The following is a 20,703-nucleotide window of genomic DNA, read 5'->3' on the forward strand; positions in this document are numbered from 1 at the left end:
AGAAAGGACCGCATGACCCAACTCCTGATCACACACACACACACACACACACACACACACACACACACGTACGTTCCCTTCTCCCTCATTTCCTCCTGCTTTCCAGCTCATTGACAGTGGCGGATGTGCCGGATGTTGGGCTCTATCGCATTCTTCAACTGATTGATGCCTTACTCTGGGAGTCTTGAGGTTTGTGATGAACTGATGCGCATGTTTAGCGATGGTGGAGCAGAGCTGGTTGGCAGCATGGGATAACATGCCTCAGTGTGGTGAAGATGGCTCCAAGCACAGAGCTGCATCCCGAATGTAGGTCAAGATGATGCAGTTTTAAATACCGCTGAAAAACATATATGAGAAATGTGTGTCAGTGGACCCAGGAGAGTGTAACACACAGACCCTGGAGAACAAGCTGGTCCTAGGACTAATAAAGGCACATGAGTCTGTATCTTTCTTTTAGAGATGATGCACTGTTCAATTTATGATTCACAGTTTCTTGAACATATGAATATTCTGTACAATCCATGCATTTAAAGTAGCCAGTCACAGAGAGAGAGAGATGCAACTATTGATGCAGCTTGTTTAAACAGTTAGCACAGTGACAACAGGAGGAAAATGATGAAAAGATGAATAACAGGTGAACGATGTGGAAAATGTTGGCCATTTGTATTGAAAGTTGATTTTACACTGTGCGATTCCAGCAGCTTATTACTTATCACATTGCATAAGATGATCACAATAAAATAGCCCAATTCTATACCAGACTGTGCGATTACATGTTCTCCATGTCAGATTATACAATGAGAATCCTCAGCAATTTTGAAAGCAAATTCTGCTTAAAGGAGATATGCAGAGCCTTTATTTTTAAATACATTTCTGAGTGGATAGTATCTCCATCCTTGACTCTCGTATGCTGCATAAATGGGAATAAAAAATATATTTTTGAGAGTTAAAATCGACCACAAAGTTGGTATTCGAGCTGCCCCGCTGAGCCAGCCAGCCCTGAGTGCGTGATGTCACAGTAGTAACCGGTTTTAAGGCCGAGGCCTTTTACAGCTATAGACCAAAGTCATATGAATAAACATTTATGGTGAAAGTAAGAAATCCCGTTACCGACTTGCTCAACTAAGACTGATTTGACGTCACTGATTGTGGGTTGACTCTCATTAAAACAGGATAGGTGTTATAACTTATGCAACATACATGTACATGCATGCATTTTCACTGATAAAACGTAAAAGGCTAATTACATAATCAGATGAACTGAGACAATCACATTCTGAAGCTAATTAAATAATCTTATACTGGTAACTTAAACACACAATACAAGTTACATGTATTAATCTAAATGCAGGTAAACAACGAGTTGTTTTTGTTGTTTTGTATCCAAATGAGAGTCGGAGCTTACCCGTCTGTGTTCTCACTTCTTGAAGGCCGATCTTGTGGCCGATTGTTTTGAAACAATCTGACTTTCAGTTGTTTGTTCAGTTCTTCGTTCATTCGCTTCTTCCACGTAAGGGCGAGATGGCAGCGATATCCAGCACAGAAATCAGATGGCTGGTCCACTCATTCTCTATTTTCTCCATACTGAGTACTCCGTCATTACTGCTCGGCTCAGGCAATTATTAAAACCCGGGACGGGACGTCACCGGTTTTAGCAACAACTGCAGGGAGGTCACTGCCCGAGGGATAATATGTCACGTCCCGTTCCGTCCCGGGTTTTACCAACAACCCTTGGCTCACGCTTCGGGAGAACTGGTGCAACTGAACTTACTTTCGTTATTAAAAAAATGAATAAAATAAATACTTTCCTTTTCTTGTAGTTTTATTTAATTGTTGGTACTGCACCCTCTTTCAATACGGGCTTATAGCCAACGCTCCTCAACAGATCAGAGGTTTCGTACGAGTCTTCAGTAAAATGTGCAGAGCAGAGGAGAGACCACTTCATAGGTGCCCAATGTGCCCGTGAACTTCTCGCAAAAATGAACATTCTTGGGCCATGAATGCAGCGTAAATCCACCTTCTGTCATGTTGCTGCACCGACCAGCAACACATCTACTTGGCACGGCGATAAATTAGCTCAAAATGAAAGAGTTGCAGTCAGCTCTGTGTTTTAGTATAGCGGAAATGGCGATGAGACCGATAGACTTCCTGCTGTGACATTACGGACGTCAAGGTCATTCACTCAGACCGCTACCTATATGAATCGCTTTAATCATAAAAATTACTATATTAGATTTATTGTTAACGCTTAAAACTGTTCCTGTGCCATTCTTGAGGTCTCAAGGCATTTATAAACGAAAGTGAGGCCATGGCTCTGTGTATATGTTTTAAGTCATCAATTGGCACAATCTAGCTTCATGCAGAAAATGGAGTCCCATAACCAGAAACATTCTTCTGAATCAGCCTGAGGTAATGAGTATATTTTTTCTGTGCACTAGCATGTTTCGATTACCTTTTGCCATTCCCACTATTACTGTATTTGTAGCTTCCCAGCAATAATCCTACACTGTCCTTTTTTTTTGGATTTTAGTCCAACGTTTCTGATACTGCCAGAACTTTTTGTTTGTTTGTTTTGCTGTGGTCTTCACGTTGTTGTTTTTATGACGACATCCATAAGAAACAAATTCTCCCAAAACTTTATCCATATAATATTTACATAGCTGGTGTGCCCTATCACATCCCTAACATTAGGTAAGCTACCCTGCTAAGCTAGCCGGAAATAGTAACAGCTAACTTCCTGAAGTGGTAAAAACGAAGCGGCAGAAATGTTAGCTATTACAGGAGCTTGTTATCAAAATCACACAAGGAGTTGCTTATTATGCCAAGACTCTGGTCAATTCAGATAATGTAACCTAGCAAACTACATGTTTTATGTCTGGAAAGAGCCATGGAAAGAATGTTAACGTTAGCTGACCTGAGAGCTTTGACTGGTCTTGCAGTGATCTAAGGTTCAGTTTATAAGGAGAACTCTGTTACAATAACCAAGGAAAATTTTTAACATTTGATCTCATCTCATCTCCTCTAGCCGCTTTATCCTGTTCTACAGGGTCACAGGCAAGCTGGAGCCTATCCCAGCTGACTACGGGCGAAAGGCGGGGTACACCCTGGACAAGTCGCCAGGTCATCACAGGGCTGACACATAGACAACCATTCACACTCACTTTAGAGTCACCAGTTAACCTAACCTGCATGTCTTTGGACTGTGGGGGAAACCCACGCAGAACATGCAAACTCCACACAGAAAGGCCCTCGCCGGCCACGGGGCTTGAACCCGGACCTTCTTGCTGTGAGGGAACAGCGCTAACCACTACACCACCGTGCCGCCTAACATTTGATTTATTTTTTTAAATTTTGAACATTTTACTTATGGCTTGTGGACTGGCGGTCGACTCCAACAGAGTTGGCACGGCTCCACCTTCTTGATTCAGATTGCTGTGGGCAGTCTTATGTTAATGGTGGGTGGTACCATAAAAATGAGAGGAAATTCTTTTGTACCTTTTTGTACTTTTGTAACTGCCCTGTTCTCGCTGCCTGTCTTCTTTCTATGGTCATTATAGACTGGGAAGGTAACAGTCGACTTTGAAAGGCCCAGTACATCCCCCACACATCGACATAGCTTTTCAAAAACAACATGAAAAAAAGTTTTCCACTAAATGTCACCTTTAAGACTAAATGAATGTTTGGCACAATGTGTGATTTTTGTCTGACAGCAAAATTGAGTCATTTATTTGCATAGTCTGGGATGTGTTTAAATGACTCACTCACAGTCTGGAAGAACATGATGCTGGTAGAAAAGACACAGGTGATAAGCAAGCGAACACGATAAACAGGTGTTCAAAACATAAATTGCACCATATCCATTTTACACTGAATTTGTTATATCAGAAACAGTGGCGGCTGGTAGTCTTTCAAACAGGGGAGGCTGGTCGGTTACGATATTTCCAGATTTTAAAAGAAAAAAGAAAAAACACATCAATTTTGCCCATACTCTTGCCTCTGATCTGGCTGATTGTTGGCAGGGTCACAAACTGTGAAATAACAGGTTCTTTTGGCCCATTAGCCTACTGTCCAATATACATGATGGTGGTGTTGGGGGGTATATTTTAACATTTTATATTTTAAAATTGTGGCATGTTGTTTAAAAATTGATCATTATTGAAAGCAGCTCTTTGTCAGGAACCTCAGCAGTAACAGCAAAGTGTTCTGGAATAGGCACAAGCACTGACCTTGGGGAGCCAAACATAGAGCTGGGTGCCACACATTTCATTCAATGACACTTTCCCTATATTTTACTTATTTTGACTGAGAAATGTTTTATTGACAATTTTGATAACCCTTCACTTTTAATCCAGGTCTGTAGTGTGAAATGTTCTCGGCTGTGTTTTTGTTTAAAAATGTTTTCCAAATTGTAGCTGTGTTTAATTCATATCCAGAAAAATATATATTCCAATATAATATACTCAGCATCAACATTTTAAATAGATTCTATATTTTTGGTCCATTCATGACATATTACTAAAGTAGCCTATTTACTGTTGTTGATGTGGGTCACTTGCTGTTAGCCAATTCACTTTCTCGTACCAGGAGAGCTGAAAGGAACGAGTATTATTCCCGACCTTTTTCACCAAGTCAATTTGAGGCGTTCCTCTACCCTGCTCTTTAATTTTAATTTTTTCCTCGAAAGGAAGACTGGCAAATGGCTTCGCCAAAATTAAATCAGCAATGCTTGGCATCCGTGCGCAGCTTTCTTGCTAGCTGACTAGCCCCCTCAAGTTCAAGTTCAGTCACTCAAATAAACGAAATTTCTGGAACTAAGATAGCAAACTTGACAACACTATATTTACACTTTATTTACAATGAAAATATATACAAACTAAAAAAGCTGGTAGAAACCGTATGAATGAAATCGAAATGTAAGCTGATCTCTTACAATACACCACAGCACTTGCGAATCCGCATGGGACTGAACTGAGATTCACCGCTGTCTGTCTATATTTGAAATGAGCTGTCAATCAAAGAAAATATCCGGCCGCTTTCACCAATCACCAGTCTCCTCGCGGAAAGCTTTGCCATGTCCCTCCCACTGTGAGGCTCGGAGTCCGTGGGCGGGCGTTTTCGCAGTATTTGTCCAATAACCGGCTTGCATTTTGAGATTGAAAAGCGCATAGCTCCCAAATGCCATTGAAGTCCACTGAGGCTGGGCTGCATCGCGCTGTCACGAGGGGGAAAAACTCACGCACACATTAGGCGAACTGGGGAAAGTTATAACGGAATGATTTCGCACTGTAGTTGGGTTGAGCACATATATTTCTATGATTCTGGATCTGAAATAGCAATGTTATAAGGTCAGCTATAACATAAGCCTAGCGCAATTCATCCTACACGATGTTCGTCATTTTTAGAGGAGGCTGAGCCTCCCTCGTTGTCTTAGAGCAATCGCCCGTGATCAGAAATCAGAAACACTTTTATTGCCAGGTATGTGGACACACACGAGGAATTTGACTCCGGTTTCACTTAGCTCTCATAGTACAAAAACAGATAAAAAGTGTATACACAAAACAAACAAACAAACAAAAAAAGGTGCAATAGGTGCATAGTGCAAACTAATCCAGGTAAGTCAAGTATGAAATAGATAAATAAATATAAAGTATACAGTGTGCACAGAATGACGGTATGAGTGTGCAGATATTTTACAAGTGATATTACTGATATATGAATCTGGATCACAGCCTGTATAAAGGGGCAGCTGTGCAACCCTGCAGATTGGATCCATTTACATTTACCATTGACTTACAGATGAGAAAGGACATTATGTTTTACATTTATACAGCCAAGCAGTTGAGGGTTAAGGACCTTGCTCAAGGGCCGAGCAGGCTAGTAGCACTGGGATTTGAACTCCTGAACAGTAGTCTTAGCCATTGTGCTATCACTGAACCTCTGCAAGGCTGTGAAGCAGCAAGTCCAATTTGTTCCTGCGCAAACTAGCACACGTTTCCTGGTTGCTGTAGTCGTCCCTGTGTCCGCCAATGCTTACTGAGTCGCTGCTGGGTCCAGTGAACAGATTCAAATCAATCAATCTTTACAGCTCTAACAGCAACATGTCTCGTCCTCCACATCAGCTAGCTATTGGTGGATGGAAACGACCTCAAAACTCCCCTCACCCCAAACACACACACACACACACACACACTGCAATCATTCCAGTTCTCTCTTTCTCTCTCCCTCTCCCCTCTGTGTGTGTGTGTGTGTGTGTGTGTGTGTGTGTGTGTGTGTCAGGAGAGATAGAACATGATGGAGAGAGAGAGACAGACGGAGAGACGGTGAATTTCTCTGTGCTTTCTGCCAGCAGCTGCCTCTCCCCTCTGTTCTATCAGTCCAATGTGTCACATGATGCAGAGCAGGCTGTGTGTGTGTGTGTGTGTGTGTGTGTGTGTGTGTGTGTGTGTGTGTGTGTGTGTGTGTGTTTGAGCCTATGTTGGCATTTATTTTTGTGTTTGTGTATCTGTGTGTGTGAGTATGTCTGTCTGTGCTGGCATCCACAAACAGTGTGTGAGCATGCTCAAACGTGTTTATCTCTCTTATTGTGTGTGTGTGTGTGTGTGTACTGAAGATGTCTTTCTCTGCTCTCATTAGCAATGCAGGTGTGTGTGTGTGTGTGTGTGTGTGTGTGTGTGTGTGTGTGTGTGTGTGTGAGAGAGAGAGAGAGAGAGAGAGAACAAATTGATTTGCTTTCTAACAGGACTCTTTTTTCCCCTCCCTCTCTCTTACCTCTCTTTCTCTTTTGCCCTGTTATTATTTCTATTTTCTCTTAGTCCGTGTTTCATTCTTTATTCTTTCTTTTCTACCTTTCCATCTTCTCTTTTCTTCTCTTCACCCTCTCTTTCATTTCTCCTTTCTCTCTTTTCACTCATGCATTTCTGCTTTACTCACTCTCTACATCTCCCTTTTCACTTTCTTCACCTCTTTTTCTTTTCTAAATCTTCTGTTTTTCCCCCTTTCTCTTCTCTACTTTTCCCTTTTCGTCCTCTTCTTTTCCTCTTTCTCTCCCATCATCTTCTTTTCTCCATCTTACCTTTGACTCTTTACATTTTCTCTGTTTTATTTCAAATAAAAGCAAAAGATCATGAGAAGGAGTGTGTTCACATGAATAACTCATTAACTAGCACATTAACACACAGCCTCGAGTGTTTTGTTGCTTTAAGGCAACTGTTTAAAAAAGGAAAGAAAAGAGTGTGCAAAGAAACGATGAACACAGTTTCCAGAATCTGTGTTTAATATGGGTTATTTCTTATGCCACAAAATTAGTTTCATCACAAGGGTTTTGTTGCTATGCAAAAAGTAGTTAGTTAGTTAGTTAGTTAGTTAGTTAGTTAGTTAGTTAGTTAGTTAGTTAGTTAGTTACAGTGGTGCTTGAAAGTTTGTGAACCCTTTAGAATTTTCTATATTTCTGCATAAATATGACCTAAAACATCATCAGATTTTCACACAAGTCCTAAAAGTAGATAAAGAGAACCCAGTTAAACAAATGAGACAAAAATAATTATACTTGGTCATTTATTTATTGAGGAAAACGATCCAATATTACATATCAGTGAGTGGCAAAAGTATGTGAACCTTTGCTTTCAGTATCTGGTGTGACCCCCTTGTGCAGCAATAACTGCAACTAAACGTTTCCGGTAACTGTTGATCAGTCCTGCACACCGGCTTGAAGGAATTTTAGCCCATTCCTCCATACAGAACAGCTTCAACTCTGGGATGTTGGTGGGTTTCCTCACATGAACTGCTCGCTTCAGGTCCTTCCACAACATTTCGATTGGAGTAAGGTCAGGACTTTGCCTTGGCCATTCCAAAACATTAACTTTATTCTTCTTTCATCATTCTTTGGTAGAACGACTTGTGTGCTTAGGGTCGTTGTCTTGCTGCATGACCCACCTTCTCTTGAGAGTCAGTTCATGGACAGATGTCCTGACATTTTCCTTTAGAATTTGCTGGTATAATTCAGAATTCATTGTTCCATCAATGATGGCAAGCCGTCCTGGCCCAGATGCAGCAAAACAGGCCCAAACCATGATACTACCACCACCATGTTTCACAGATGGGATCAGGTTCTTATGCTGGAATGCAGTGTTTTCCTTTCTCCAAACATAACGCTTCTCATTGAAACCAAAAAGTTCTAGTTTGGTCTCATCCGTCCACAAAACATTTTCCAGTAGCCTTCTGGCTTGTCCACGTGATCTTTAGCAAACTGCAGATGAGCAGCAATGTTCTTTTTGGAGAGCAGTGGCTTTCTCCTTGCAACCCTGCCATGCACACCATTGCTGTTCCGTGTTCTCCTGATGGTGGACTCACGAACATTAGCATTAGCCAATGTGAGAGAGGCCTTCAGTTGCTTAGAAGTTGCCCTGGGGTCCTTTGTGACCTCGTTGACTATTACACGCCTTGCTCTTGGAGTGATTTTTGTTGATCAACGACTCCTGGGGAGGGTAACAATGGTCTTGAATTTCCTCCATTTGTACACAATCTGTCTGACTGTGGATTGGTGGAGTCCAAACTCTTTTGAGATGGTTTTGTCACCTTTTCCAGCCTGATGAGCATCAACAACACTTTTTCTCAGGTCCTCAGAAATCTCCTTTGTTCGTGCCATAATACACTTCCACAAACGTGTTGTGAAGATCAGACTTTGATAGATCCCTGTTCTTTAAATAAAACAGGGTGCCCACTCACATCTGATTGTCATCCCGTTGATTGAAAACACCTGACTCTAATTTCACCTTCAAATTAACTGCTAATCCTAGATGTTCACATACTTTTGCCACTCACAGATATGTAATATTGGATCATTTTCCTCAATAAATAAATGACCAAGGATAATATTTTTGTCTCATTTGTTTAACTGGGTTCTCTTTATCTATTTTTAGGACTTGTGTGAAAATCTGATGATGTTTTAGGTCATATTTATGTAGAAATATAGAAAATTCTAAAGGGTTCACAAACTTTCAAGCACCACTGTAGGTAGTTAGTTATAATAATCATAATTAATGTATGTAATGTATGTAATCTTTTCTAACACATCCAGCTTTTATTTTAGTATTTGCACAAAGCGAGCTCCATGACGTGCCGGGGTTAGAGTGAAAGAAGTTGAGTGTCCTGATCAGAGCCCTGACCTCAACCCCACTGAACACCTTTTGGGATGAATAGGAACACTGATTGTGCACCAGGCCTCATTGCCTAACATCACTAATACACTTGTGTGTGTGAATGGGCAAACATTCCCACAGCCATGCTCCAAAATCTACTGGAAAGCCTTCTCTAAAAAGTGGAGACTGATATAGCAGCAAAGGAAGGGACTTTGGAAAGGGATGTTCAACAAGCTCATATGGGTGTGATGATCAAGTGTCCATAAACTTTTGGACATATAGGGATGATTTCCTGGACACAGATTAAGCCTAGTCCTGGATTAAACTGAATTGTAAATGGAGAATCATCATGCAAAAGTTAGTTTAGTCCAGGATAGGCTTAATCTGTGTCTGGGAAACCAGCATATAGTGTAGTTTCTAAACAAACAAACAAACAAACAAATAAACAGATAAAGGAGGAACCAGTAAAATGAAAAGTAACTCATTTTGTTGACTTGGTACTATTCTCATGCTGTGACAGATGATCTCTGTGAAATATCTGTAATGTAGTATTAGTCGACTGACGTGCTGCAAAAAAATAAATAAATAATTTGGGTTTTTTGGGTATTTAGTATATTTTTTAAATAATCCAACTAACTGATTAATAACCCAAAAAAAACAGATTAAATATCATCAATCTTTAGTCGCATCCCTGCTCATATATGATAAAACCCTTCCTTACTCTCATTTTCTCTCCTTTTCTGCTCTCCTTTATTCTTATTTTTTTCCTACATTTCATTCTCTTCCTCTCCACTTTTCTCCTTTTCTTTCTCTTGCACTCTGTCTCTTGTCGCTCTGTCTGTCTGTCTGTCTGTCTGTGTTTCTCTATTTTAAATGGGAGTGATTTTACATGGGTCAACTCAAGAGGCATCTGAAAAGGTCAAAATGGCACTTTGCTGTGTGTGTGTGTGACATGGAGCTCATTTGTGAATAATGAGTCTGAGAGCAGAAGTGATGTCACTGTTCTGGAATGTGATGGAAATGTTTGTCTGATTGAGCTAGAGAGCATAAAGAGAGCGTTTTGTGCATGTGTGAGGCAGCCGTTTGGTAATTGGTCTGTTTGTTTGATCAGAAGGATGTGAGTAACTGCACATTCCCTGCAGTGTGTGTTTGCATATGTGCACGTGTGTACTTACTGACACTTGAGACTCCTTCCATAAATAAATCTGTACTAACAGAAATCCTCCTACGTTTATAGTTCATGCCATTTTCATTGTTAAACAGCACCTTTTAAAAATCTGTTATTACTGTAGGCTTAGATTGTGTGGCGTGTCGGTTATACAAGTCCCTGTATATGAGCTGTTACTATAGAAACAATAACATATTAGAAGGAGCACATTAATCTAAGCCTGGCACAGCCGGAACGACGGTCCGAGCTGCGTGCTTATTTAGGCAGCAAGGTTTATGGTTCATATTCTTCAATATTAGTAAAAGAATGGAAATACACATACACACAAACATACAGGCCTTAATATTAGACTTTCTCACAATAAATTGACTTCAGTTCAACTTTAGATTTTTGTCATATACAGTGTCTTGCAAAAGTATTCATCCCCCTTTGTGTTTGTCCTGTTTTGTCGCATAACAAGCTGTAATTAAAATGGATTTTTGTAGGGTTGGCACCATTTGATTTACACAACATGCCTACCACTTTAAAGGTGCAAACTGTTGTTTTATTGTGACACAAACAATAATTAAAGATGAAAAAACAGAAATCTGGAGTGTGCATAGGTATTTACCCCCCAGAGTCAATACTTTGTAGAGCCACCTTTTGCTGCAATTACAGATGCAAGTCTCTTGGGGTATGTCTCTATTAGCTTAGCACATCTAGCCACTGGGAGTTTTGCCCATTCCTCAAGGCAAAACTGCTCCAACTCCTTCAAGTTAAATGGGTTGTGTTTGGTGTACAGCAATCTTCAAGTTATGCCACAGATTCTCAACTGGATTGAGGTCTGGGCTTTGGCTAGGCCATTCCAAGACATTTAAATGTTTCCCTTTAAACCACTCCAGTGTAGCTTTAGCAGTATGTTTAGGGTCATTGTCCTGCTGGAACGTGAACCATCGTCCCAGTCTCAAACCTCTGGCCAACTCAAACAGGTTTTCCTCCAGAATTGCCCTGTATTTAGTGCCATCCATTTTTCCTTCAGTCCTGACCAGCTTTCCTGTCCCTGTAGATGAAAAACATCCCCACAGCATGATGCTGCCACCACCATGCTTCACTGTAGGAATGGTGTTCTCAGGGTGTTGGGAAGTGTCAGGTTTGCACCATACGTGGTGTTTCCCATGATGGCCAAAAAGTTCAATTTTAGTCTCATCTGACCGGAGAATATTCTTCCATGTGTTTGGGGAGTCTGCCACATACTGTTGGACAAACTCCAAACATGTTTTCTTAATTTTTTCTTCAAGCAATGGGTTTTTTCTGGCCACTCTTCCATAAAGCCCCACTCTGTGGAGTGTACGTACTGCAAAAACTAGCCATCCTAATATAAGGAAAAACATAATAAATTTGAGAACATTTAGACTATAATTAAGTGAAATAATCTGCCAGTGCAGTAAGATAATTACACTTGGTAAGACATCTTAGAATAAGTTGGTTGCAATCTAGAACTAGGTTTAATAATCTCAAAATTGGTGTCTTGTTTTCTTCTAATAAGAAATGCTAGATCGTTTCAACTATTTTCAAGATGTTTTCACTTGCTAAGATATCATTTTTTGCAGTGCGGCTTAAAGATTAGATTAGACTAGACTAGACTAGATTAGATTAGATTAGACTAGATTAGATTAGATTAGATTAGATTAGATAAAACTTTATTGATCTCTTTGGGAGGGTTCCCTCAGGGAAATTAAAATTCCAGCAGCATCATTACAGATAAACAGAGAAAAGAAATAGAGAAAACTTCTAGATAAATTAAAATAAATTAAGTATTTACATGTACAAATATAAAAGAATAAGATATGGGGAAGAGAGGAAGGGGAGGGGGAAAGGGGGAAGAAGTGGGGTTAGGGTAAGTGTGTGTGTGTGGGGGGGGGGGGAGCAGGAAAGATATTGCACTTTATATTGCACATTATATTGCACATTGTCCGGTATTGCTTATTATTAGGCTAGGCTACTGCTCCTTCCCATCCTCTGTCCTCCTGTTACCCCTCCTCCCCCCCAGAGAGGAGTTGTACAGTCTGATGGCGTGAGGGACAAAGGAGTTTTTGAGTCTGTTCGTCCTGCACTTGGGAAGGAGCATTCTGTCGCTGAACAGGCTCCTCTGGTTGCTGATGATGGTGTGCAGAGGATGACTGGCGTCATCCATGATGTTCAATAGTTTGTCCATAGACCTCTTCTCTGCCACCATCACCAGAGAGTCCAGCTTCATGCCGACCACAGAGCCGGCCCGCCTGATCACTTTGTCCAGCCTGGATGTGTCCTTCTTGGATGTGCTGCCCCCCCAGCACACCACGGCGTAAAACAGGACACTGGTGACCACAGACTGATCGAACATCCACAGGAGTTTCCTGCAGATGTTTAAGGACCGCAGCCTCCTAAGGAAGTATAGCCTGCTCTGTCCCTTCCTGTATAAGTGATTGGTGTTGCAAGTCCAGTTCAGCTTGCTGTCCAGCCACAGCCCGAGGTACTTGTAGGAATCCACAGCCTCCACCTCGACTCCCTCGATCAGAACTGGTCGTGACCTTGGTCTAGACCTCCCAAAGTCAATGACCAGCTCCTTGGTCTTCGAGGTGTTGAGCTGCAGGTGGTTCCTGTTGCACCACACAGCAAAGTCCCTCACCAGGCTCCTATACTCCTCCGCTCTGTCATCACTGATACACCCAACGATGGCTGTGTCATCGGCAAACTTCTGAATGTGACACAGCTCCAAGTTGTAGCAGAAGTCTGCGGTGTACAGGGTGAAGAGAAGAGGGGCCAGCACCGTGCCCTGGGGTGCTCCGGTGCTGCTAATTATAGTGTCAGACGTGATGTCCTTCAGCCTGACGTACTGCGGCCTGTCAGTGAGGTGGCTGGAGATCCAGGTGACCAGGCAGGGGTCCACTTGCATCCTGTTCAGTTTGTCCTGAAGCACAAGGGGCTAGATGGTGTTGAAGGCACTCGAGAAGTCCAAGAAGTGGATCCTCACTGTGCCATTTCCCTTATCCAGATGCAAGTGGGCTCGGTGTAGCAGGTAGAGGATGGCGTCTTCCACACCAACACCTGCCCGGTACGCAAACTGTAGACAGTCCTGGGCATGTTGTACCTGGGGTCTGAGGAGGCCGAGGAAGAGCCACTTCAACGTCTTCATCAGATGTGAAGTGAGTGCCACTGGTCGGAAGTCGTTCAGCTTGCTGGGCCGATTCTTTTTGGGAACTGGAACGATACATGATGTCTTCCAGAGGGTTGGCACTCTCCCCAGCTGCAGGCTGAGGTTGAAGATGCGTTGGAGTGGTTCACCCAGTTCAGCAGCGCAGGTCTTCAGTAGTCATGGACACACCTTGTCTGGGCCTGCTGCTTTCTTGGGGTGAAGCTTCCTCAGTTGACCTCTGACCTGGTCTGCAGTGATGCATGGAGGAGTCTGTGTTGAGGAGGGGGAGGAGGGGGCTGCTGTGATGACTGGGGGGAGGTGTGTTGAGGGAAGAAGGAGAGATGGCTACAGTAAGGGGGAGCGGGAGACGTGGGCTGGTTGAACCGATTGAAGAAGTCATTCTACTCGTTCGCCCTCTCCACTGTCCTCTCAACGACTCTGGTCTTTGTATTGTGGCCTGTGATGGTTTTCACACCTTCCCAGACCTCCCTCCCTCCTTCAGCTTCTGCTCCACCTTTCTCCTGTAGCTGTCCTTGGCTTCCCTCATGCAGCGTTTCACCTCCTGCTGTGCTGCTTTCATCGCATCCCTATCCCTGCTCCTAAAGGCGGCCTTCTTCCTGTTGAGGACAGCTTTGACTTCCTGTGTTACCCATGGCTTATTATTAGGGTAACACCGTACAGTCTTAGCGGGGGAGACCACGTCTGCATAGAAGTTGAGGTAATCTGTCAGACAGTGTGTCAGCCCCTCTATGTCCTCACAGTGTGGGCTAAGCAGCACATCCCAGTCCGTGATGTCATAGCAGTCTCTGAGGGAATCTTCCATTTCAGGGGACCACCTCCTGATGGAGCTAGTTGTTGCAGGCTGCCTTTGAACCAGGGGGGTGTACTTCAGCTGTAGAAGAACCAGGTTGTGGTCAGACTTCCCTAGTGGGGGGAGGGGCGTGACACTGTATACATCCCTCACATTAGCATACAGCAAGTCAATTGTCCTGTTGTTCCTTGTTGGACAATCCACAGCCTGGTAAAAAGCAGCCAAAGTAGAGTCCAATTAGCATTATTAAAGTCCCCAGAAATGATGATAAATGCCTCAGGGTGCTGTGTCTGCAGCCTTGCTGTGACAGAGTGAATCCTCTCACATGCAGCGGCTGCATCTGCCTTCGGAGGGATGTAAACACAGATGGTGATCACGTGACTGAACTCCCTCGGCAGATAATATGGCCGCAGGCTAACGGCTAGCAGCTCCAAGTCTGGACAACATAAAACTGTCTTTACGGAGATATGTCCCGGGTTACACCAGCAGTTGTTAACATAAATGATGAGTCCCCCACCTTTGCTTTTCCCGCATGTGTTAGTGTCTCTGTCAGCCCTCACAGCGGTGAATCCCCGCAGGTCCACATTAGCATCCAGTACAAGGTGTGTTAGCCATGTCTCCGTAAAGATAAATAAGCTGCTCTCCCGGTAAATCCGCTGGTTGTTCAGAGCGAAAAGCTCGTCGACTTTATTCGGCAGCGAGTTCACATTCCCCATGATAACGGAGGGAATGGATGGTTTGCAGTGCTGCTGGTTGTCCGCTAGCCTAGCCTTTAGCTTAGCTCCAGCTTTGCAGCCCCTGGGTTTCCTCCTCAGCTCCGCCAGGATGGGGTGTTGTATCCCGGCTCGTCCCATTGTTTTCAGGGCCAGCAGCTCCTCTCTCGAATAAGTGAGAAAACTGGCTCCTGGGGGGCGGCACGGTGGTGTAGTGGTTAGCGCTGTCGCCTCACAGCAAGAAGGTCCTGGGTTCGAGCCCCGGGGCCGGCGAGGGCCTTTCTGTGTGGAGTTTGCATGTTCTCCCCGTGTCCGCGTGGGTTTCCTCCGGGTACTCCGGTTTCCCCCACAGTCCAAAGACATGCAGGTTAGGTTAACTGGTGACTCTAAATTGACCGTAGGTGTGAATGTGAGTGTGAATGGTTGTCTGTGTCTATGTATCAGCCCTGTGATGACCTGGCGACTTGTCCAGGGTGTACCCCGCCTTTCGCCCATAGTCAGCTGGGATAGGCTCCAGCTTGCCTGCGACCCTGTAGAAGGATAAAGCGGCGAGAGATAATGAGAACTGGCTCCTGGTTGCGTGTTAAAGTTAAATATATTCATGTTATATAGTTAAACACACTATGTCTTTGTAAGAAGAGCAAAAAAGTTTAAAAAAAAAAGGTGGAAAAAAGAGGTTTAAAGAGCTAAAAACTACAGAGCTACTGGCGAGGCAGCCGTCTCACACAGTGCCCAGAGTGAAAAGTGGTCCTATGGACAGATACTCCCATCTCTGCTGTGTATCTTTGCAGCTCCTATAGTGTTATCTTTGGTGTATTTGTTGCATCTCTGATTAATGCCCTCCTTACCCGGTCTGTGAGTTTTGGTAGGCGGCCTTCTCTCGTCAGGTTTGTAGTGGTGCCATATTCTTTCCATGTTGCTATAATGGATTTAATGGTGCTCCCTGGGATATTCAAAGTTTGGGATATTTTTTATAACCCAACCCTGATCAATACTTCTTCACAACTTTGTCTCTGACCTGTTTGGAGGCTCCTTGGGTTTCATGTTGCTTGCTTAGTAGTGTTGCAGAGTCAGGGTCCTTCCAGAACAGGTTGATTTATACAGACATCATGTGACACTTAGATTGCACACAGGTGGATCTTAATCACCTAATTATGTGACTTATGAAGTGAATTGGTTGGACCAGCTCTTATTTAGGGGTTTCATACGAAAGGGGGTGAATATTTATGCACACTCCAGATTTCTGGGGTTTTTTTCCATCTTATTGTTTGTGTCACAATAAAAGAAAAAAAAAATTTTCACCCATAAAATGGTAGGCATGTTGTGTAACTCAAATGGTGCTAACCCTCCAAATATCCATTTTCATTCCAGCTTGTAATGAGACAAAACAGGACAAACACCAAGGGGGATGAATACTTTTGCAAGACACTGTATTCAAGGTGTGATTAAGATAATTAACCAGTGAGAAAATATTCTTCCCCGTCTTTACCAAGGCTGCTGATCGTTCAGGAGCTGACTGCACTCTATTGCATGGATATTGATTAACACAGTGTACCCTGATAGGCATAGTATGCAAGGAGCTGCATTTGTGGGTGTGTCCATAACAGCTGGACATAACAACATAACAGAAATCTGCATGCAGATTTAAATTTCCAATGATTGAAGCAGTGACATGGAAACCATCCCAAGACGCCATTAGGAAAAGACCTTAAGAAGAACCACACTCAGAAGGGACAACAGATAGTGAGATTATAGTGTGTGTGTGTGTGTGAGGGAGAGAGAGGAAGCATGAAAATTAAAATACTAATGTTAGTGATAGGCGGCACGGTGGTGTAGTGGTTAGCGCTGTCACCTCACAGCAAGAAGGTCCGGGTTCGAGCCCTGTGGCCGGCGAGGGCCTTTCTGTGCGGAGTTTGCATGTTCTCCCCGTGTCCGCGTGGGTTTCCTCCGGGTGCTCCGGTTTCCCCCACAGTCCAAAGACATGCAGGTTAGGTTAACTGGTGACTCTAAATTGACCGTAGGTGTGAATGTGAGTGTGAATGGTTGTCTGTGTCTATTGCCGCTTTTCCACTACAAACGCGGCTGAGTCGGGCTGAGCCGTGCCGTGCTGAGTCGGGCTGAGCGGGGCTGTTGGAGTTGCATTTCCACTACAACCGCGCTGAACCGTGCTGGCTGGAAGTGGGTGGACACATTGGGTGGAGTTAGTGAAAGTGGGTGGACGTCAGGTGATGTCGTTAAGCAGCGCAAACAGTGACATCAGTGAGCTTTTAAGCGGTAGTCTCATGACCCGAATAGTAAACAATAAACATGGAGGACATGGAGTCGTTAGTGTTGCTGGTCTTGGTGCTGTGGCTTGTTGTCACCGACAACGCGGACAGATACTGGCAAGAGCGTATAGATGAGGCGAGGCGCATAAGGCTTCAGAAATTCTCGTAATTCGTAATTATTCTCCTTCCGGGTTTGCGGTGTTTACAGATCCCAGCGTGCTCGCGGGGCGTGTGTGGGCATGTGAGGACACTCCTCCTCACCAATCAGTGCACAGGGGAGTGTCTGCTCACGCCCCCAGCCTCACTCGGCACGGCTTGGCTCGCTTCAGCCCCACTCCAAAACGGTGCGAGTTTTAGGGGCTAAGCAGGGCTGAAACGAGCTGAGTCGTGCTGGTTTTTGGTAGTCGAAACGCGAGCCGTGTCGGGCTGAAGTGAGCTGAAAAAGGGTAGTGGAAAAGGGCCATAAGTGTCAGCCCTGTGATGACCTGGCGACTTGTCCAGGGTGTACCCCGCCTTTCGCCCGTAGTCAGCTGGGATAGGCTCCAGCTTGCCTGCGACCCTGTAGAAGGATAAAGCGGCTAGAGATAATGAGATGAGATGAGAGATGAGATGTTAGTGATATGCTTAAAAATAAACACTCACTGTTTAGCTTGGCATCGGGATTTTATTTGCCTTCAAAAGGAGTTTGTGTGTGTGTGTGTGTGTGTGTGAGAGAGGTTCTATGAATTTCCATCTATTTGTGTGTATGTGTCCACATCTTTGTCTCAGAGGACAGTGTAATGTTTTCCATCCCAGTTTAATTATGAGTGTGTGTGCACATGTGTCTTTTATGACTCTGTTTGTGTTTCACCCTGAAGACCTTCACACGATTGTGTGTGTGTGTGTGTGCGTGCATGTGCACGTGTGTCTGCACGTCTGCGCTTTACTGCTCTCTTTTCCTCTCTCTCTGTTTCGTTTCCTCCTTTTCCCAAATGGAGGGGCCATCAATCAGAGAAAGAAAGATGGGGAGGGAGAGCGGGGGAAGAGAAGCAGGAGGATGTTGGCTCCTCGCCAGGAAAGAGATGCTGGCTTTCTGCCTGGAGGAAAAGAGAGAGTGAAAAAAATAGAAAGTGCGCTAGAGCAGGCCAAAACCGTGAGGGAGAGAGAGTGAAATAGAGAGAGAAAGAGAGAGAATGAGGGAGCGTGCTGAATGATTGAGTGAAGGAGTCAGAATGAAAGGAGAGAGAGTGAAGAGAGTGATGGACGAGGGAAACAGAACTGAGGGAAAAGAGAAAATGAGGCCTTTATTGAATACCTCTGTGCCTGTGACCACAATCAGTGATTAGTGCTCCATCGGTAACAAATATTTGCCTTTCACTGTTTGGAGAGTGAAAGGAGCTATTCCATTAAAGTGGTGGGAGGGGAGACAACTACAGGCGTGTGTGTGTGTTCTGTTTTCCGTCTCATCGTTGTTTATGGCTCACTCCTATCTCCCTACATGTCTATATATTTCACCATTTTCCTGTCTCCATTTTAATCCATCTTTGCCTTTTTTCTGTTCTCTATCTCTCTCTTCCTCTCTCAACACACACACACACACACACACACACACACACACACACACACACACACACACACACACACAGATGGCAATTTTGAAGCGTAACTTGAAGGGTTGGCTGTGACTATAATGCAAGGGCCATTAGGGGAACACTTTCACAGCACAGAAAGAGCATCCATACATATTCATTTAAAACACACACACACACACATACAGATTTTTGCATATTTGTGCCACTCACTACTGAAGAACAGCAAGTCAATGCTCTTGTTGGGTTTACCAACTCACTGCTGTTTTATGGGATTACTGACTGGTCTGTTTGGATGGGATTACTGACTGGTTTTGATGGTTTTATGGATTGATTACAGTAATAACTGGTTTAATGGATTTACTGAATGTCACGCATGCGCCTGTCAGCACTCAGAATTCACAGCGGCCTTCAAATATGGCTGCCACAAACTACAACACCCAACACACACCTGAGTGCTCACAGGCTCCTGACTGCTGATTGCACACACCCGGACTCAGTCACCACTGCACACTAGAGAAGCACTCTATCGAAGCACTTAAGGCCAATTTATGCTGACAACCCAGTCCTCGCAGATAGCGTCGCAGACAGTGTCTGCGTAGCCCCCCCACCTTCGCAGACGCTCTGCGCACACCTCCCAAAAATTGCGACCACCGCAGAAGCCTCGCAGACAGCGTCGCAGACAAGAGGGCTCTGATTGGTCCACTCTACATCCGCTGTACACGTACTTCCGCTTCCCTACTTTCCCAGTTTGGTTTGTTTTCACGACCGGCATTTTTAAAAACATGAGCGAAGATGGAGCAGCACGAAGAGCGGTTGATCGAGGAAGTGAGGAAGTACGGACATCTATACGACTCCAGTTCTAGTCATTATAAGTAACCAGAGGATAAACACTCCACTAACCACACCCACCAACTACTCCTAGCGATTTCGCGACTTCGCGCCTCCTTGCGTTGTAGCGGTGAATAACATCGCGCACGCCTATTACTCCCCGCTCAACGATAAATTACAACTGTCTGCGAAAAGCTATCTGCGAAAGCCTTGTCGCAAGAGCATGCAGAGGCCTTTAGACTGTGTGAAGTGAATGTTCAGATGCTGTTAGTCTGACTTTATGAAGGCTTTGAGCTCTGTCTTTGCCTTTGGTAATCTATTTGTGCTTCAACTGAAACTTCCCTGTCCCTGTTTTTGCCTCGTGTTACCTGCAAACCTGGCACTGAGCCATTTTGATGGGCTTTCTGGCTTGTTTGGATGCGTGAATCTGTTTTTAATACCTTTACTGACTGGTTGGAGAATCTGTTTATCAGTTGGTTTTGATGGGTGTGATATCACCCTTTTTATAGTTTTATTAATTTGTGTAGAGATTTTATTTATGTATCTTACTGCTTTTGTTTGCCTTATCTGAGTGTTACTAAAAGGTTTTTTATTGGTTCTTGGACTGGTTTTGATGAATTTCCTGGTTTCTGTAATGGGTGTTGCTGCACTGGTTAAAACTCTGATCTGAGATGTGCCTTTGACTATTTTATCACAAATGACTTAAATATAGCATAAAGAGAGAAAGAAAATATTCTTCTTACTTGAAGAAACAGTTATAAAAGGGCAGGGCAAGAAGGTAAAGAGATGGACACAATTCCTGAAACGTTATTTATATGGGGAAATGTTTACTCTGGGCGGCACGGTGGTGTAGTGGTTAGCGCTGTCGCCTCACAGCAAGAAGGTCCAGGTTCGAGCCCTGTGGCCGGCGAGGGCCTTTCTGTGTGGAGTTTGCATGTTCTCCCCGTGTCTGCGTGGGGGAAACCGGAGCACCCGGAGGACTACGGCGACTACGGGCGAGGACTACGGCGACTACGGGCGAGAGGCGGGGTAGACCCTGGACAAGTCGCCCTGT

At 44.0% G+C, this 20,703-nt stretch overlaps 1 protein-coding gene across 4 annotated transcripts in view; it reads left to right on the forward strand.

The window, feature by feature from the left end:
- Positions 1-20,703, forward strand: part of tle2b (TLE family member 2, transcriptional corepressor b) — a 143,825-nt gene that overhangs the window by 64,786 nt on the left and 58,336 nt on the right. The window lies entirely within an intron of this gene.

Source organism: Neoarius graeffei, chromosome 15, assembly GCF_027579695.1.
Source record: "Neoarius graeffei isolate fNeoGra1 chromosome 15, fNeoGra1.pri, whole genome shotgun sequence".
NCBI classification, from domain to species: Eukaryota; Metazoa; Chordata; class Actinopteri; order Siluriformes; family Ariidae; genus Neoarius; species Neoarius graeffei.